Genomic DNA, 14589 nt, shown 5'->3' on the forward strand with positions numbered 1-14589 from the left:
AAGCCTAATTCTCGTCAGTTATGCTCCGGGCTTTCCTTCTTGCTGTGTCTGTTCATGCAAGGAAAATGTGAATACAGTATTGGGTTTAGCTGCTCTAATGTGTGCAAAAATTTAACAACCATTTCTCTAAATCACATCAAACCAGCTAAATTATACCACTGATTTAAAAGCCCATCCAAGCCCTGATAGGGAATTTCAGACATATGCTGGGCAAACATCTCTCTTTTTAATAGATAAACTTAATATTTTAGTACTATGACTTAGGCATAGCATAGTTGACCTGGGAAAGGAATCTACCACACTACCCTGTTTCCCCGAAAATAAGACATCCCCTGATAATAAGCCCAATCCAGCTTTTGAGCGCATGCGCTAAAATCAGCCCCCTCTGAAAATAAGCCCTCTCCGAAAATATTTAAAGCATGCGCAGATGGTCCCTGCCATTTCCTCTGGTTTTCTCCACGTGCCCCAAAATAATAAGATGTCCCCGAAAATAAGGCCAAGCGGTTATTTCGGGGTTCAAAAAAATATAAGACAGGGTCTTATTTTGGGGGAAACACGGTAGACATTTAAGTGTTTTATTTATGGGGTGTTTTTGGCTTTTATCTTTTTAAGATTGTAAGCAGAGTTAGCCTGGGATAAGATGGGCAGCCAATAAATTAAGTTAATTTTCAGGGAGGATGAGAGGTTAATATATAGAGAGGTTCTGGCAGCCAGCAGACCTTTGCTGCCCATTGGGAGGTCTGCTGGCTTGAACCTTACTGTATATATTCATCCTCATTATGGCATCATCACAGCTTACCATGGAATTCATTATCCACCTCTTCTTTTTAATCCTATTGAGTGCACAAGTCCATGTAAACCCCATAATAATTTCTAGAAGCAGCAAATTATCTTTAGATTATTGACTTCAGTTTTTAAAAGTGTAAACATTGATCTAATCTTTCCGAAATGGGCTTTATGGAATTTAAGGAACTGAGTGTTTAGATCTGAAGGAAAGACATATTTCAGCATCTAAAATTTCAGGCATGCGCATAAATATCCCGCAGGGCAACTTGTCTTGTTTAGCAACAGAATTTTGGGGCTCAATCGTGGTCGTAAATCGAGGACTTCCTGTATGTCGGTTAGGAAGTATATTTAGTAAAACTAGAAAAGGAGGGTTCAGAATAAATGGGTCAGTGAATGAGGATTGAATGCAAAATGAGCAGTCAATGTGAAAGAATCATGTTGAAGTAGTTTGATCATGTTTGTTTAATTTGTGTCTTTGAGTCAGTGTTGACTCCTGGATTAGTTCCTGCAGCTTTCTTGGCAAGTTTTTCAGAAGTGGTTTGCTTCTGCCAGCTTCCTAGGGCTAAAGGAAGGACTGGCCCGAAGTCACCCAGTTGGTTTTGTACCGAAGGTGGAACTAGAACTCTCGGTCTCCCATTTTCCTAATGCCTTCAATCACTACACCAAATTGGCTCTAGTTTGGTGATAAACAGAGAACAAATTAGGATTGAGTTGACAAGTAAATGTCTGGAGCGAAAGAGTTGAAAGCAAGGGGAAAATTGGCGAAGTTTTAACTGAATGAAAGGGGTCAAATCCTTCAAAACCAAGGAAGTGAGAATTTGAAAAAGATAAAAGAAAGTGTGTGCGCAGCAGTGTATATACTGTATATATGGTGGCAAGTCAGGTTTGCAAAAGTAGAAAGGTATAGAGAATTGTACTTGCGTAGTTTGAGAAAGTCAGTTAGTGGTTAAGGCTAGAAACCAGGAGACTGAATTCTAGTTCTTCCTTAGACATAAAGCCAGCTGAGTGACCTATATCAGCCCTAGGAAGGAGAAGAAGAAGATGATAATAATAGCAAACCACTTTAGGAAATCTTGCCAAGAAAACTGCAGGGATTTGTCAGGCAGTTGCCAGAAGTCAACACTGACTCAAAGTCACAAAAGTAATATCCAAAACCTCGATTTGGGCATAAAAGTTTAGGTTCGCACCAAAGTGGTACCTATTTATCTACTTGCATTTGCACGCTTTCAAACCAGTGATGGGTTTCAAAATTTTTAACTACCGGTTCTGTAGGTGTGGCTTGGTGGGCATGGCAGGGGAACGATACAGTAAAATCTCCATTCCCTCCCCACTCCAGGGGAAAATTACTGCAAAATCCCCATTTCATCCTGATCAGCTGGGACTTGGGAGGCAGAGAATAGATGGGGGCGGGGCCAGTCAGAATTTTTACTACCGGTTCTCCGAACTACTCAAAATTTCTGCTACCAGTTCTCCCGAACCTGCTGAAACCCACCTCTGTTTCAAACTGATAGGTGGGGCAAGTGATGGGAGCTCACCTCGTTGTGTGGCACTCAAGCCTTCAATCCAGGCTGTCAGCTTTCCAGCTGACAAGCTCAGCTTCTTTAACCACTGAGCCATTGCACCCCCTAGATTTAACTATATCTTCATTTTATTTCTGTGGTTTGCCTTTAATGTCCATCTCCATTGCTACTTACCCTTTCTGCACTTCGCATAAAATTGCTAACCCCAAAAAGGAATATTATAATGGATATTATAGGAGCCTTGGTGGTGCAGCAGACTAAAGTGCTGTTAAGTAGCATTTAGCTGCCAGCTGCCTGCAATTACTGCGAGTTCAAATCTCACCAGGCTCAAGGTTGACTCAGCCTTCCATCCTTTCGAGGTAGGTAAAATGAGGACCCGGTTTGTGGGGGCAATAAGCTGACTTTGTATAAAAAAGAACACCGCTTGGGGGGGGGGCAAAAGCCCTACTAAGCAGATATATACAAAAGTATGAAGGCTATTGCTTAACGCACTGTAAGCCGCCCTGAGTCTCCGGAGAAGGGCGGCATATAAATCGAACCAATAAATAAATAAATAAAATATATATTCAGCTATGGAAGGGGTATCAAACTGGATTTCTTTGAGGGCCGGATCAGCATTGGAGTTCTCCTCCATGGGCCGTCTGGGAGGGGGATTCAGGGGGTGACGGGACAGATGCCTCCTGCCGCACTTTGCTGGCCAAAACAGGGTGCGCATGGGCCTCGCACGCCCTGTTTTCGGCCTGGAAGGTCTCCTGCAGAACTTTGCTGTGTAAAACGGGGCGGGGGGGCTGCGCATGGATCCCAGTGCCCCGTTTTGCCTGTCAGAGTGCTGCAGGAGGCCGTCCAGGCTGAAAATGGATCACAGCGTGGCCGCATGCAGCCCCCCCCCGTGCCCCATTTTGGCCGGCAGGGGCATCGCGGTCCAATCCTGTGCTATTTTCCAGTCTGATCCTGTGGACCAGATTTAAGCATCCCTGATCTATGGTATGGCACTGTGTGGTCCTTTCTCACGTCACCTCCTTTGCTTAATGCACTTTCTCTACCTCTGCAGTCTTGGACTGTTTAAGATGGAGAAACCAACTGGGATATTCTGTATGCAAGGTTTCATTACTAAGAATTAATCATTCCTTTCGGCTGAGCAGAAGCATTAGCTAGAGAGATCATGCTCCATTATGTCCACTCTAAGAGAAAAATCTCATCTTGAGGCTGTGCAGTCTGAAAAAGCAAGAGGCCTTTTTACTTGACGTTCGATCTGTCAAACTAAAATAAGAATGGGCTGGCGTTTGTCGATGCGGAGTTCCAGAAAGAGGTAGTCCTTGATTTACGACCGCAATTGAGCCAGATTTTCCTGTTGATAAGTGAGATTAAGTGAGTTTGGCCCCCATTTTGCAATATTTTTTTTTTAAAACCACAGTTCTTAAGTGAATCACTGCAGTTGTTTAATTAGCAACACGGTTGTTAAGTGAATCTGGATTCCCCCTTGACTTTGCTCATCAGAAGGTCGCAAAGGGGGATCCCATGACCCCGGGGACACTGCAACCGTCATAAATACATGCCGGTACAGTGGTGGGTTGCTCCCGGTTCTGTCCGGTTCTATAGAACCAGTAGTAAAACTGGTGGGAGGCTCCGCCCACTTGGCACGATGTCATCATTGGTGATCTGTGCATGCGCAGAAGAGTGCACAAGCAAAGCGAGTGAGCACGATCCCGCTGCGAATCGGTAGTAAAGGTAAGTGGAACCCACCCCTGTGCTGATTGCATGTAGTTTGATCACGTGCCCATGGGGTTGTTGCAGTGATCATAAGTGTGAAAAAAACCAATCACGTCGCTTTTTTCGGTGCCGTTGTAACTTGGACCGGTCGCTAAATGAACTGTTGGAAATTGAGGACTACTTGTATATGAAAGAAGCAACAGTGATACAATTCTAAAGACTGCTGACTTTAGGGAGAAAACCGAGAGTTGTTGGAATATAGGAAACATCTTTGATGTTGGAGAGTTGAGTTGTGTACATCAGTTCTTGAATTAAAGTGCATTGTGTTCTACTTCTTTAGAAATGGCTGTTGTGTTCCTGAAGATTAGGGACCCCAGAACTTCAGATTATTGTCAAGTTGTTTTAAGCCATTCCAGTTTAAGGATGTAATTGTTGCTAAAAGCTCAGATTCAGATTCTTCCCATAATTTTTGTAGTCTTCCATTCACATGGAATTCTCTGGCTTCAGGAATAGAGTACACTTTATTTGGCCAAGTGTGATTAGATACACAAGGAATTAGTCTCCGGTGCAGAAGCTCCCAATCAGTGGTGGGATTTAGCCGGTTCGGTCCAGTCCGGACGAACCGGTAGTTAAATTGCTGGCTGGCCCCATCCTGCCCCTCCCTGCCCCACCCGTTCCAGGTCCCCCCCTGCGGCCCGTTTTCACTCCCAGGAGGCTGCAGGGAGGCCTCCTAGGCCCAAAACATGGCACAGGGGAGCGGTGCATCCCCCTCGCATCCCGTTTTTACTCTCAGGGGGGTGCAGGAGACCGAATGCTGCCTGCCACACCCTCTGGCCACGCCACCCAGCCGGTCATTAGGGCAGAGAACCGGTTGCTAAATTATTTGAATCCCACCACTGCTCTCAATATATATGCAAAGAAACAGAGTAATAATCATCATCATAATGATACCAATAAGAGGGGATAGTAGGGAAGATGAGAAGATAATAATAATACTACAGCCCTATAACATGGGTGAATATACTTAGACATAATAAGACAGTAGTGTGGGGATTAGGTGTTCAGCAGAGCGATGGCATGCGGAAAAAAATCTGATTTTGTGTCTAGTTGTGTTGGCATGCACTGTTCCCTATAGTGGCATCCAGAAGGGAGAAGTTGAAACATTTTAGGTCCAGGATGTGAGGGGTCTGTAGATATTTTCTCATCCCTCTTTCTGGCTCATGCAGTATGCAGGTCCTCAGTGGAAGGCAGGCAGGTTGCAATAGTTTTTTCTGCAGTCCTAACTATCTATGGGAGTCTGTACCTGTCCTGTTTAGCTGCTGTACCAAACCAGACAGTTATAAAAGTACAAATGACAAAAAGGACAAGGACTCTTGAATCCTCAGTTATCATTAAGCCTGAACTGTAACTTGAATGAATGTCAAGCCAACCTTCTTCCACTTCATTGCCAATATCTTGATGGAGTTTCTTCTTCCAGGCACTCCCTATCCGCTTGCTGTGAGTACCCCATCTTACTTGACCTCTTTGAGATCATCAACTGGTGGGCAGTACAAAATTAACCTTCAAGAATAAGAAGAAATTATCTAGATCCCATTATCCACTCCTTACCGTTCAGTCAAGATGGAAAGAATCATTATAAACTATTGGGTATGAATTATTTTCAAGTGTCTTTCCTTAGCCTTTCTTCCAATTAACATCTTGGGCAGTCTTAAATTCTAGAAGAGAGAGAGAGAGAATGAAAGAGAGAGAGAGAAATATCTTTTTAAAATCATCTTGGGCAGTGTTAAATTCTAGGAGAGAAAGGAAGGAAGGAAGGAAGGAAAGAAAGAAAGAGAGAGAGAGAGAAATATCTTTTTAAAATCATCTTGGGAAGTCTTAAATTCTAGGAGAGAAAGAAAGAGAGAGAGAGAGAGAGAGAGAAATATCTTTTTAAAATCATCTTGGGGAGTCTTAAATTCTAGGAGAGAAAGAAAGAGAGAGAGAGAGAGAGAGAGAGAGAAATATCTTTTTAAAATTATCTTGGGAAATCTTAAATTCTAGGAGAGAAAGAAAAAGAAAGAAAGAGAGAGAAAGAAAGTAAGAGAGAGAGAGAGAGAAAGAGAAAGAAAGAGAGAAATATCTTTTTAAAATCATCTTGGGAAGTCTTAAATTCTAGGAGAGAAAGAAAAAGAAAGAAAAAGAAAGAAAGGGAAAGAGAAAGAGAAAGAAAGAGAGAGAGAGAGAAATATCCCTATAAAATCATATTGGGAAGTCTTAAATTCTAGGAGAGAAAGAAAGAAAGAAAATGAAAGAAAGAAAGAAAAAAAGGAAGGAAGGGATAAAAAAGAGAGAAAAATATATATTTTAAATCATGTCATATAGACCCAAGAGGTTAGTATTAAAAAGTCCCACTTTCTCTGCAACCTTCTAAAAAGCCTAATTCAATTTCCTATCATTACACACACAGATAGCGACAGACGCACACTCCTTTCCCATTACTCATAGATATAGACAAAAAAACAACAACAAAAAAACCCTGAGTTTTTCGACACCTCCGTACACCAAAAATAGATTAGTTCTTCCCCAAATAGAAATGATCACCTTTTGGCCATTTTCTGTCGCTGCCATTGGCTTTAAGACAATAAATTGTGATAAGCTGATCAGTGAAGTTGAAAAGATTGAACAGCAGGACTCCACTTTCAACACAAAAATACAGTGAATTGATATTGTCGTGGTTTTTCCCTCCTCACCTCTCCAACCCTTGCAAATACATAGAAAGGGAATGTTTGAAGAAGATTTAAACTGACTTCTGTTAGAAAGTTTCAGATGGCACCTCTGAGAATCATTTTTTGTGAATCCAGAGGTAAGAAAAAGGAGTGATAAAATAACAGAATAGAATAACAGAGTCGGAAGGGACCTTGGAGGTCTTCTAGTCCCACCCCCTGCTCAGGCAGGAAACCCTACACCCGTGATGGCAAACCTATGGCACGCGTGCCACAGGCGGCACACGGAGCCCTATCAGTGGGCACGCGAATTCAGCTCCAGCGCACATGTGCACGCCGGCCAGCCAATTTTTGGGCCTTCTGGGCCCACAAGAAGTAGGGGAAAAGGCCGTTTCCGGCCTCCGGAGGATCTCCGGGGGGCGGTGGGGAAGGCTGTTTTCACCCTCCCCAGGCTCCTAGAAAGCCTCTGGAGCCTGGGGAGGGCAAAAAACGGGCCACTGTGCCATCACGTGCCAAAAGCGGGGGGAGTGCGGGTGGATCACGCGCACATGCATGGGGGCGGGGCACATAGAATTATGGGTGTGGGCACACACTGGTGCGACCCCCCCCCGCGCGATCCCCGCTTTTGGCACACGATGGCAAAAAGGTTTGCCATCACTGCCCTACACCACTTCAGACAAATGGTTGTCCAATCTCTTCTTAAAAACCTCCAGGGATGGAAGCCAGATTTGCTTAACAACTGTGTTATTAACTTAATAACTGCAGTGCTAACAACTGAGGTAAAACCCATATCAAAACAATTTACCTTATGTGTGGCCAGAATTTGAAAACAACATTGTACACACCACAGTACTTGAGCAAAATGCTCCAGTTGAGATCGGCATATGTGGGACTGATTGGAGTAGATTGTAGGGTTGTCAGTGAAATACAATTTTATCATATTTTATTTATCCATATCATAAATTATTGTATTTTATTCCAATCTCATTTTAAATTGTATTTTATTCCAATTCCATTTTAAATGGTTTTTATCGGACCTTAGTAATGATTTGTGTTTGGAACTCTGCACTTTGATATGGTCCATGGACCTAATCAATAATTTAATTTAATTTAATTTAATTAATCATATTTCTATGCCGCCCAACTCCCAAGGGACTCTGGGCGGCTTACAACAAAAATAATACAAACAATGAATATAGTTTTTTTTAAAAAAAACATTATAAAAGCATTCTAAAAACATTAAAAACACATGCACACCATCCATGGCCGGATCTCGCAAGATTAAATAGCGCGATCAACGGCCCCAGGCCTGCCGGAAAAGCCAGGTCTTCACTGCTTTCCGGAAGGTCAATAGGGTGGGGATAGTCCGGACTAAAGTAAACTAACTAACTAACTACCTGAGGCAAAAAAAGATTGTAAAATGGGGCAAAATTCACTTAAAAAATGTCTCACTTTGCAACGGAAATGCTGGGCTCAATTAAGGTCATAAGTCAAGGATTACCTGTAACTATCGGTCAAAAGGTCAAACTAAAGGTAAAGCTCCTTCAAACCCTGTCACCTTCTCCATCCATCTCTTTCTGTAGTTCAAAGAAAGGAGGTTTTAGCTGGTAAAACAAACTCTGTTGTTATGTAGGCTGGTGTTGCTAGGTAACCATAAGATGGAAAGCCATCCAGGTCCTTGAGGAAGGCCATGAACCATCTGGAAAAATGCACTTATAATTATTGATCTATGGTATTGCTTTCCTACGAAGCATCCAAATACTGTATGCATCACTGAACTGAAATACATCAACCAAACATAATGTGTAAGGTTGCCAAAAATACAAAAGGCAAGGAAAGAGAATATTGGTTGAAGCCAGCAGAAATGCACACGGGGACAATATTGCAAAATACAGAATGAGAGAGTTGGAAGGGACCTTGGAGGTCTTCTAGTCCAACCCCCTGCTTGAACAGGAGACCTTGTACCATTCCAGACACATGGCTGTCCAATCTCTTTGGAAAAAAACCTCCAGTAATGGAGCACCCAAAATTTTTGGTGGCAAGCCATAACACTGATTCATTGTTCCCATTCTCAGGAAATTTCTCCTTAGTTCTTCGGTTGATTCTCTCCTTAATTGGTTTCCATCCGTTGCTTCTTGTCCTGCCTTCAGGTGCTTTGGAGAACAGGTTGACCCCCTCTTCTCTGTGACAGCCCCTCAAATATTTTCAAATTATAAGGGGGGGAAGGGATGTGGTGGCTCAGTGGCTAAGACACTGAGCTTGTCGATCGAAAGGTCGGCAGTTCAGTGGTTCAAATCCCTAGTGCCGTGTAACGGGGTGAGCTCCCGTTACTTGTCCCAACTTCTGCCAATCTAGTAGTTCGAAAGCACGTAAAAAATGCAAGTAGAAAAATAGGGACCACCTTTGATGGGAAGGCAACAGCATTCCGTGCGCCTTTGAAGTTTAGTCATGCCGGCCACATGACCACAGAGACATTATCGGACAGAATTGGCTCTTCGGCTTTGAAACGGAGATGAGCACCGCCCCCTAGAGTCGGGAACGACTAGCACATATGTGCAAGGGGAACCTTTACCTTTATCTATAAGGTGGGGGGGGGAGGAAAATAATGAAACATTGGTTAGGTTCAAATAGGCCCTGAGGTTTATTCCATTAACTTCTTATATAATCGCTTGACAAACGGTAACCACGAGTGCCTTAAAGTCAGACTGTAATATGGAGGAAAATGTTATTTCACAATTATGAAGGAGAGAGGATGACTAAAGAAAGAAAACGAATTACCTGTTGGCCCCAAACACAGTTGATGCACAGGGATAAAAGGCAAATGAAGCGATCTGGTATTCTCACTGCAATATTGAATACCAGAATCTTGGAATAATAGTTTATGAATAATATTATCAGGCAATTTCTAGTCATCTCTTCTTGGGCCTTTTCTTCTAGTTTCTAGTTTTTCTTCAAGTTTTCTTCTAGTTAGCCTTTTCTTCTTTTTCTCCTTGGACTCTTCTAGTCCACCAAAGGTGATTTTTTTAAAAAAAAATATATCCTCTTTTCAATCTCTGTGACTTTTCATTGCATTTTTGTTAGGGCGTGGTCAAAGATTCACACGCCATTCAGGAGTGGTATTCACTTACCTTCGCTACCGATTCGCAAACGTGAGCACGCACTTCGCTTGTATGCGCCACCTCCGCGCATGTGCACAGCCTTCCGGGCATGTGCAGAGCGTCAAAAACGGGACATTTTTATATAAAATAATCTTTATTGAATATTTACAATAAAATTAACACACAATAACGATTGAAAAGCAATATAAGAAACAAAATATAGACACAGGACTAAAACGAAACAACAAACACGACTAACCAAGAGTTAAACTCACTCTCCAATTAATATTAACTAATATCATCCTAGCCAAACATTTCAATGCAATCAAGTTCTTTTTACTAACTACAAAACAATTGGCCTGTTTTTATCAGAATTATAAAGAGTTATAAAGCCTAGTGAATATCTAGTTAATCTAATTAGACGATCTTATCACCCTTCTCCTAAGTTTAACCTTCTTTTGAGCCAGAGAAAGCATCTGTCCCAACTTCTATTATATACTGAATCTTTCTTGTCTTTTAAGATATACGTTAGCCTGTCCATCTCAGCACATCGGAGAATCTTGTTTAGGAGCCTGGATATTTATTTAGGAGCCTGGATAGCTCTGCAGACTAAAGCACTGTAATTTAACACCAGCTGTCTGCAATTACTGTAAGTTTGAATCTCACCAGGCTCAAGGTTGACTCAGCCTTCCATCCTTTCTAAGGTAGGTAAATTGAGGACCCAGTTTGGGGGGCAATAAGCTGACTTTGTATAAAATATACAAAAGTATGAAGGCTATTGCTTAACGCACTGCAAGCCGCCCTGAGTCTCCGGAGAAGGGCGGCATATAAATCAAATTAAAAAAAATATTATCAGATGGTCAAGGGGCGTATCTGCATCTTTCCACAGTTGAGCAAATGAGACATGGACAAATATATACCAATCCTTCTTGTCGATGTAGTCCGGTCTTATTCCGAGTAAGTAGAGGTCTGGGTGAAGGGGAAAGCTCACACCTGTTATTTCCAGCAGCCACTGCTGTATTTTCCCCCAATAGCGTCTAGCTGATGGACAAATCCACCACTGATGGAAGAAAGTACCCTTGGCCGACCCACATTTCCAACATCTATCAGAAGATCCTGGGAACATCTTAGCGATTCTGGCGGGGGTGGGGAGATACCAATAGTAGATCATTTTATAAAAGTTTTCTTTGAACGGGGAAGAAACGGGTCAGTTTCATAGTTTTGTTCCGTACATTTTGCCATGCATCAAGCTGAATTGTTCCAATATTTCTCCCCCAGGCAATCATCGTGTCCTTAACAATCTCCTCCACCATAAAATTGGACAGAAGAAGATTTTAAACGTTGGAAATAAATTTCCTTCGGCCACCTAGGAGAAGCTTGTCAAAAGTTTGTAAATGAAGGGAGATACCATATTCCTGTTTATCCCTAGCGAATCTAGTTTGAATTTTCACACAGGACCACCAAAAACGGGACATTTTTGACATCCGGGCAGGTGGGCGGAGCCTCCCACAGCCGCCGCTACCATTTTGCCCGAACCGGATAGAACCGGCTGAATACCACCACTGACTCCATTGTGGTTTAGAGGGTTCCACCGGTGGTGGGTTTCAAAAATGTTTACTACCGGTTCTGTGGGTGTGGCTTGGTGGGTGTGGTGTGGCTTGGTGGGCGTGGCTTGGTGGGCGTGGCATGGCTTGGTGGGCATGGCATGGTGGGCGTGGCAAAGGAAGGACACTGTAAAATCTCCATTCCCACCCCACTCCAGGGGAAGGATACTGTAAAAATCCCCATTTCCTCCCCACTCCAGGGGAAGGATACTATAAAATCTCCATTCCCACCCCACTCCTTGGGAAGGATACTGTAAAATCCCCATTTCCTCCCCACTCCAGGGAAAGGATACTGTAAAATCTCCATTCCCACCCCACTCCAGGGGAAGGATACTGTAAAATCCCCATTTCCTCCCCACTCCAGGGGAAGGATACTGTAAAATCTCTATTCCCTCCCCACTCCAGGGGAAGGACACTTTTTTTTTTTTTTTTAATTTGATTTATATGCCACCCTTCTCCGAAGACTCAGGGCGGCTTACAATGTGCTCAGCAATAGCCTTCATCCTTTTGTATATTTATACAAAGTCAGCTTATTGCCCCCACAAACTGGGTCCTCATTTCACCTACCTTAGAAAGGATGGAAGGCTGAGTCAACCTTGAGCCTTGGCGAGATTCGAACCCTGCAGTAATTGCAGGCAGCTGGTCTTAAGCAGCTTAATAACAGGGTGCCTTAAACCCTAGTACTACCAAGGCTCTAAAATCTCCATTCCCACCCCACTCCAGAGGAAGGACATTGTAAAATCTCCATTCCCTCCCCACTCCAGGGGAAGGTTACTGCGAAATCTCCATTTCCTCCTGATCAGCTGGGACTTGGGAGGCAGAGAATAGATGGGGGCGGGGCCAGTCAGAATTTTTACTACCGGTTCTCCGAACTACTCAAAATTTCCGCTACCGGTTCTCCAGAACTGGTCAGAACCTGCTGAAACCCACCTCTGGGTTTATTTTTATTTATTTTTATTTTATTTTATTTCTATACCGCCCTTCTCCCGAAGGACTCCACGTAACCATCATTCTTAGTCTCTAAACTTTAGGAAGTTTTACAAGAATCTCCAAAGAGACCAATGTGCTTCTCAGGGCTCCACATGAGCTAACCAGCACTCCCTCCAGCTAAGAAGCCATGGAGGGAGCAGAAGGAAGGACAATTATGACCCTGTCTCATGTAGTTAGAACAGAATAGAATATATATTTTTTTTATTGGCCATATGTGATTGGACACAGAAGGAATTTGTCTTGGTGCATATGCTCTCAGTGTACATAAAAGACAAGATACGTTCATCTATGACTAACATTAATGGTAGTCATAGGGAACAAATAAGCAATCAAATCATATTATGAAACAATCAATATAAATCTTAAGGACATCAGCAACAAGGTTACAGTCATATAGTCATAAGTGGGAGGTGATGGGTGATAGGAACAATGAGAAGATTAATAGGGCAGACTTAGTAAATAGTTTGACAGTGACATTGGTTTACCTTCATCTTATTCTTTAACTTCCATTTGCTAATTAATTGTTCGGGTCTGCTCTTCGACCATCTCCTTCTTTTATTTTAATACAGCCTTTCCTTTTCTTCTCCCCTTCTCTCTCCTCTTCTATCCCTTTCTACTTTCCTCATTCCTCCTCTCCTTCCTTTTCTACTTCCTCTCCTCAATGATCAATGATGGACAAAAGACTGTACATTTAAATATGTCGATAAAAAAATAAAAACTTTGGGGACATTGGTTTACCTTTTAGAATAGAATAGATTATTTTTTTTTATTGGCCAAGTGTGATTGGACACACAAGGAATTTGTCTTGGTGCATATGCTCTCATACATGCAGGGATTTTTGCTACCGGTTCTCTGAACCACCCGCAGCCATCGCTACTGGATCGGGCGATCCGGTCTGAACCAGCAGCATTTTACTCCTGGACTGAACGTGGTTGTGTTTTCGCTGTTGTTAAGAATTGAAATGCCGACATTAAAGGAAAACACTGTCCCATTATTTTCCTTTTGTATCTATTTTATTTGACATGTTAAGGAGAACACAGTTTCAAAATCTCACAGAGCAGTTGGGAGAAAAGGATTTCCTTGTGTTTCTGCGCCTAAAAAAATATTACTAAAATTTAAGTCTTTCTCTCTTTCTCTCTCTCTCTCTCTCTCCCTCCCTCTCCCTCTCCCTCTCCCTCTCCCTTTCTTTTTCTCTTTTTCTCTTTTTCTCTTTTTCTCTTTTTCTCTTTTTGGCTTCCGGACATCATAGCATTAGTGCCTAATGTATACAAACATTGCTAATGCACTAGAATTACAACATTCAATGCCATTGTACTCTTAGCTCAGCCATTAAAAATACATTAATGTTCTGTTTTCTGCAAATTGGCCCCTTTTGTCTGTAATTTATTCAGCAATAACGGCTATTTTTATACATATATTTCTCTGGAAAGTTAATAAGGGCACTCTGAAAGCTTTTGAGTTGTGGAATAGCAACTAAGTGCAGCAACGTTCCCGTAGTTTTGCCTATATAGTATTGGGGTTATGTTTTGCATTTTTTTTGTGTGTCTTTTCTAGGGTTGTTGCGATTAAGTATTCCGGGGGCCTAATTATTCCTGAGCCCTGAACTAACCTCTTACCAGTCCATCTTGTTATTTAACCCATCATGTTTGATGCTGGAAAATTACAATATTTTTTTTTTTGCTTAATTGCCTTAATTAAGCAATGAACGTGGATGCTTTTGAGCCTCATTGGACGGTGGAGCAATGACACCACAAAACAGTCGTTGCATTCATTGTTATTGCAAAACAAGCTGAAAATACAGACCATGAATGACCTTGTTTTAGAAGCAAAAGTGTATCTTTCTTGTGTGCAAACGTGACTATTTTTTGTCTTGCTCTTCTCGAAGAAAGAAACGCAATCAGAGATAGGGAAGTCACAAATAAGAAAAAATAATCCTGTGCAAATATTGTGCATGCAGACCAAGGCATGAAAACACTATTTATATCTTGGTCTGTTTCATCCTCTTTCCTAGATTGCATGGATTTTTGAACACTATGAGAAAGGAGTACAGGTAGTCCTTGACTTATGACCACAATCGACCCACCCCCCCCAAGAGTTCTGTTGTTAAGTGAGGCATTTGTTAAGTGAGTTTTGCCCAGTGGTGAAATGTAAAATTTACTACCATTTCTGTGGGCGTGGC

The 14589-nt window shown here is 42.3% G+C and overlaps 1 protein-coding gene and 1 long non-coding RNA gene across 48 annotated transcripts in view; one reads left to right on the top strand and one right to left on the bottom strand.

Annotated features, from left to right (window-relative positions):
- The window catches only part of CELF2 (CUGBP Elav-like family member 2), a 650307-nt gene that overhangs the window by 344806 nt on the left and 290912 nt on the right, over positions 1-14589 (top strand). The gene's annotated exons all lie outside the window — the stretch shown is intronic.
- On the bottom strand, positions 3518-8306 carry LOC132710459 (uncharacterized). 2 transcript variants are annotated; one of them, XR_009621158.2, is made up of 3 exons: positions 8220-8306; positions 5625-5731; positions 3518-3654 (listed from the first exon to the last, which is right to left on the bottom strand). It is a non-coding gene; the product is annotated as an uncharacterized LOC132710459 (long non-coding RNA). The 2 variants fall into 2 exon arrangements; XR_015728839.1 differs by having other exon boundaries at positions 3518-5731.

The sequence above is a fragment of the Pantherophis guttatus genome, chromosome 7 (assembly GCF_059756535.1).
Source record: "Pantherophis guttatus breed Tessera chromosome 7, ASM5975653v1, whole genome shotgun sequence".
NCBI classification, from domain to species: Eukaryota; Metazoa; Chordata; class Lepidosauria; order Squamata; family Colubridae; genus Pantherophis; species Pantherophis guttatus.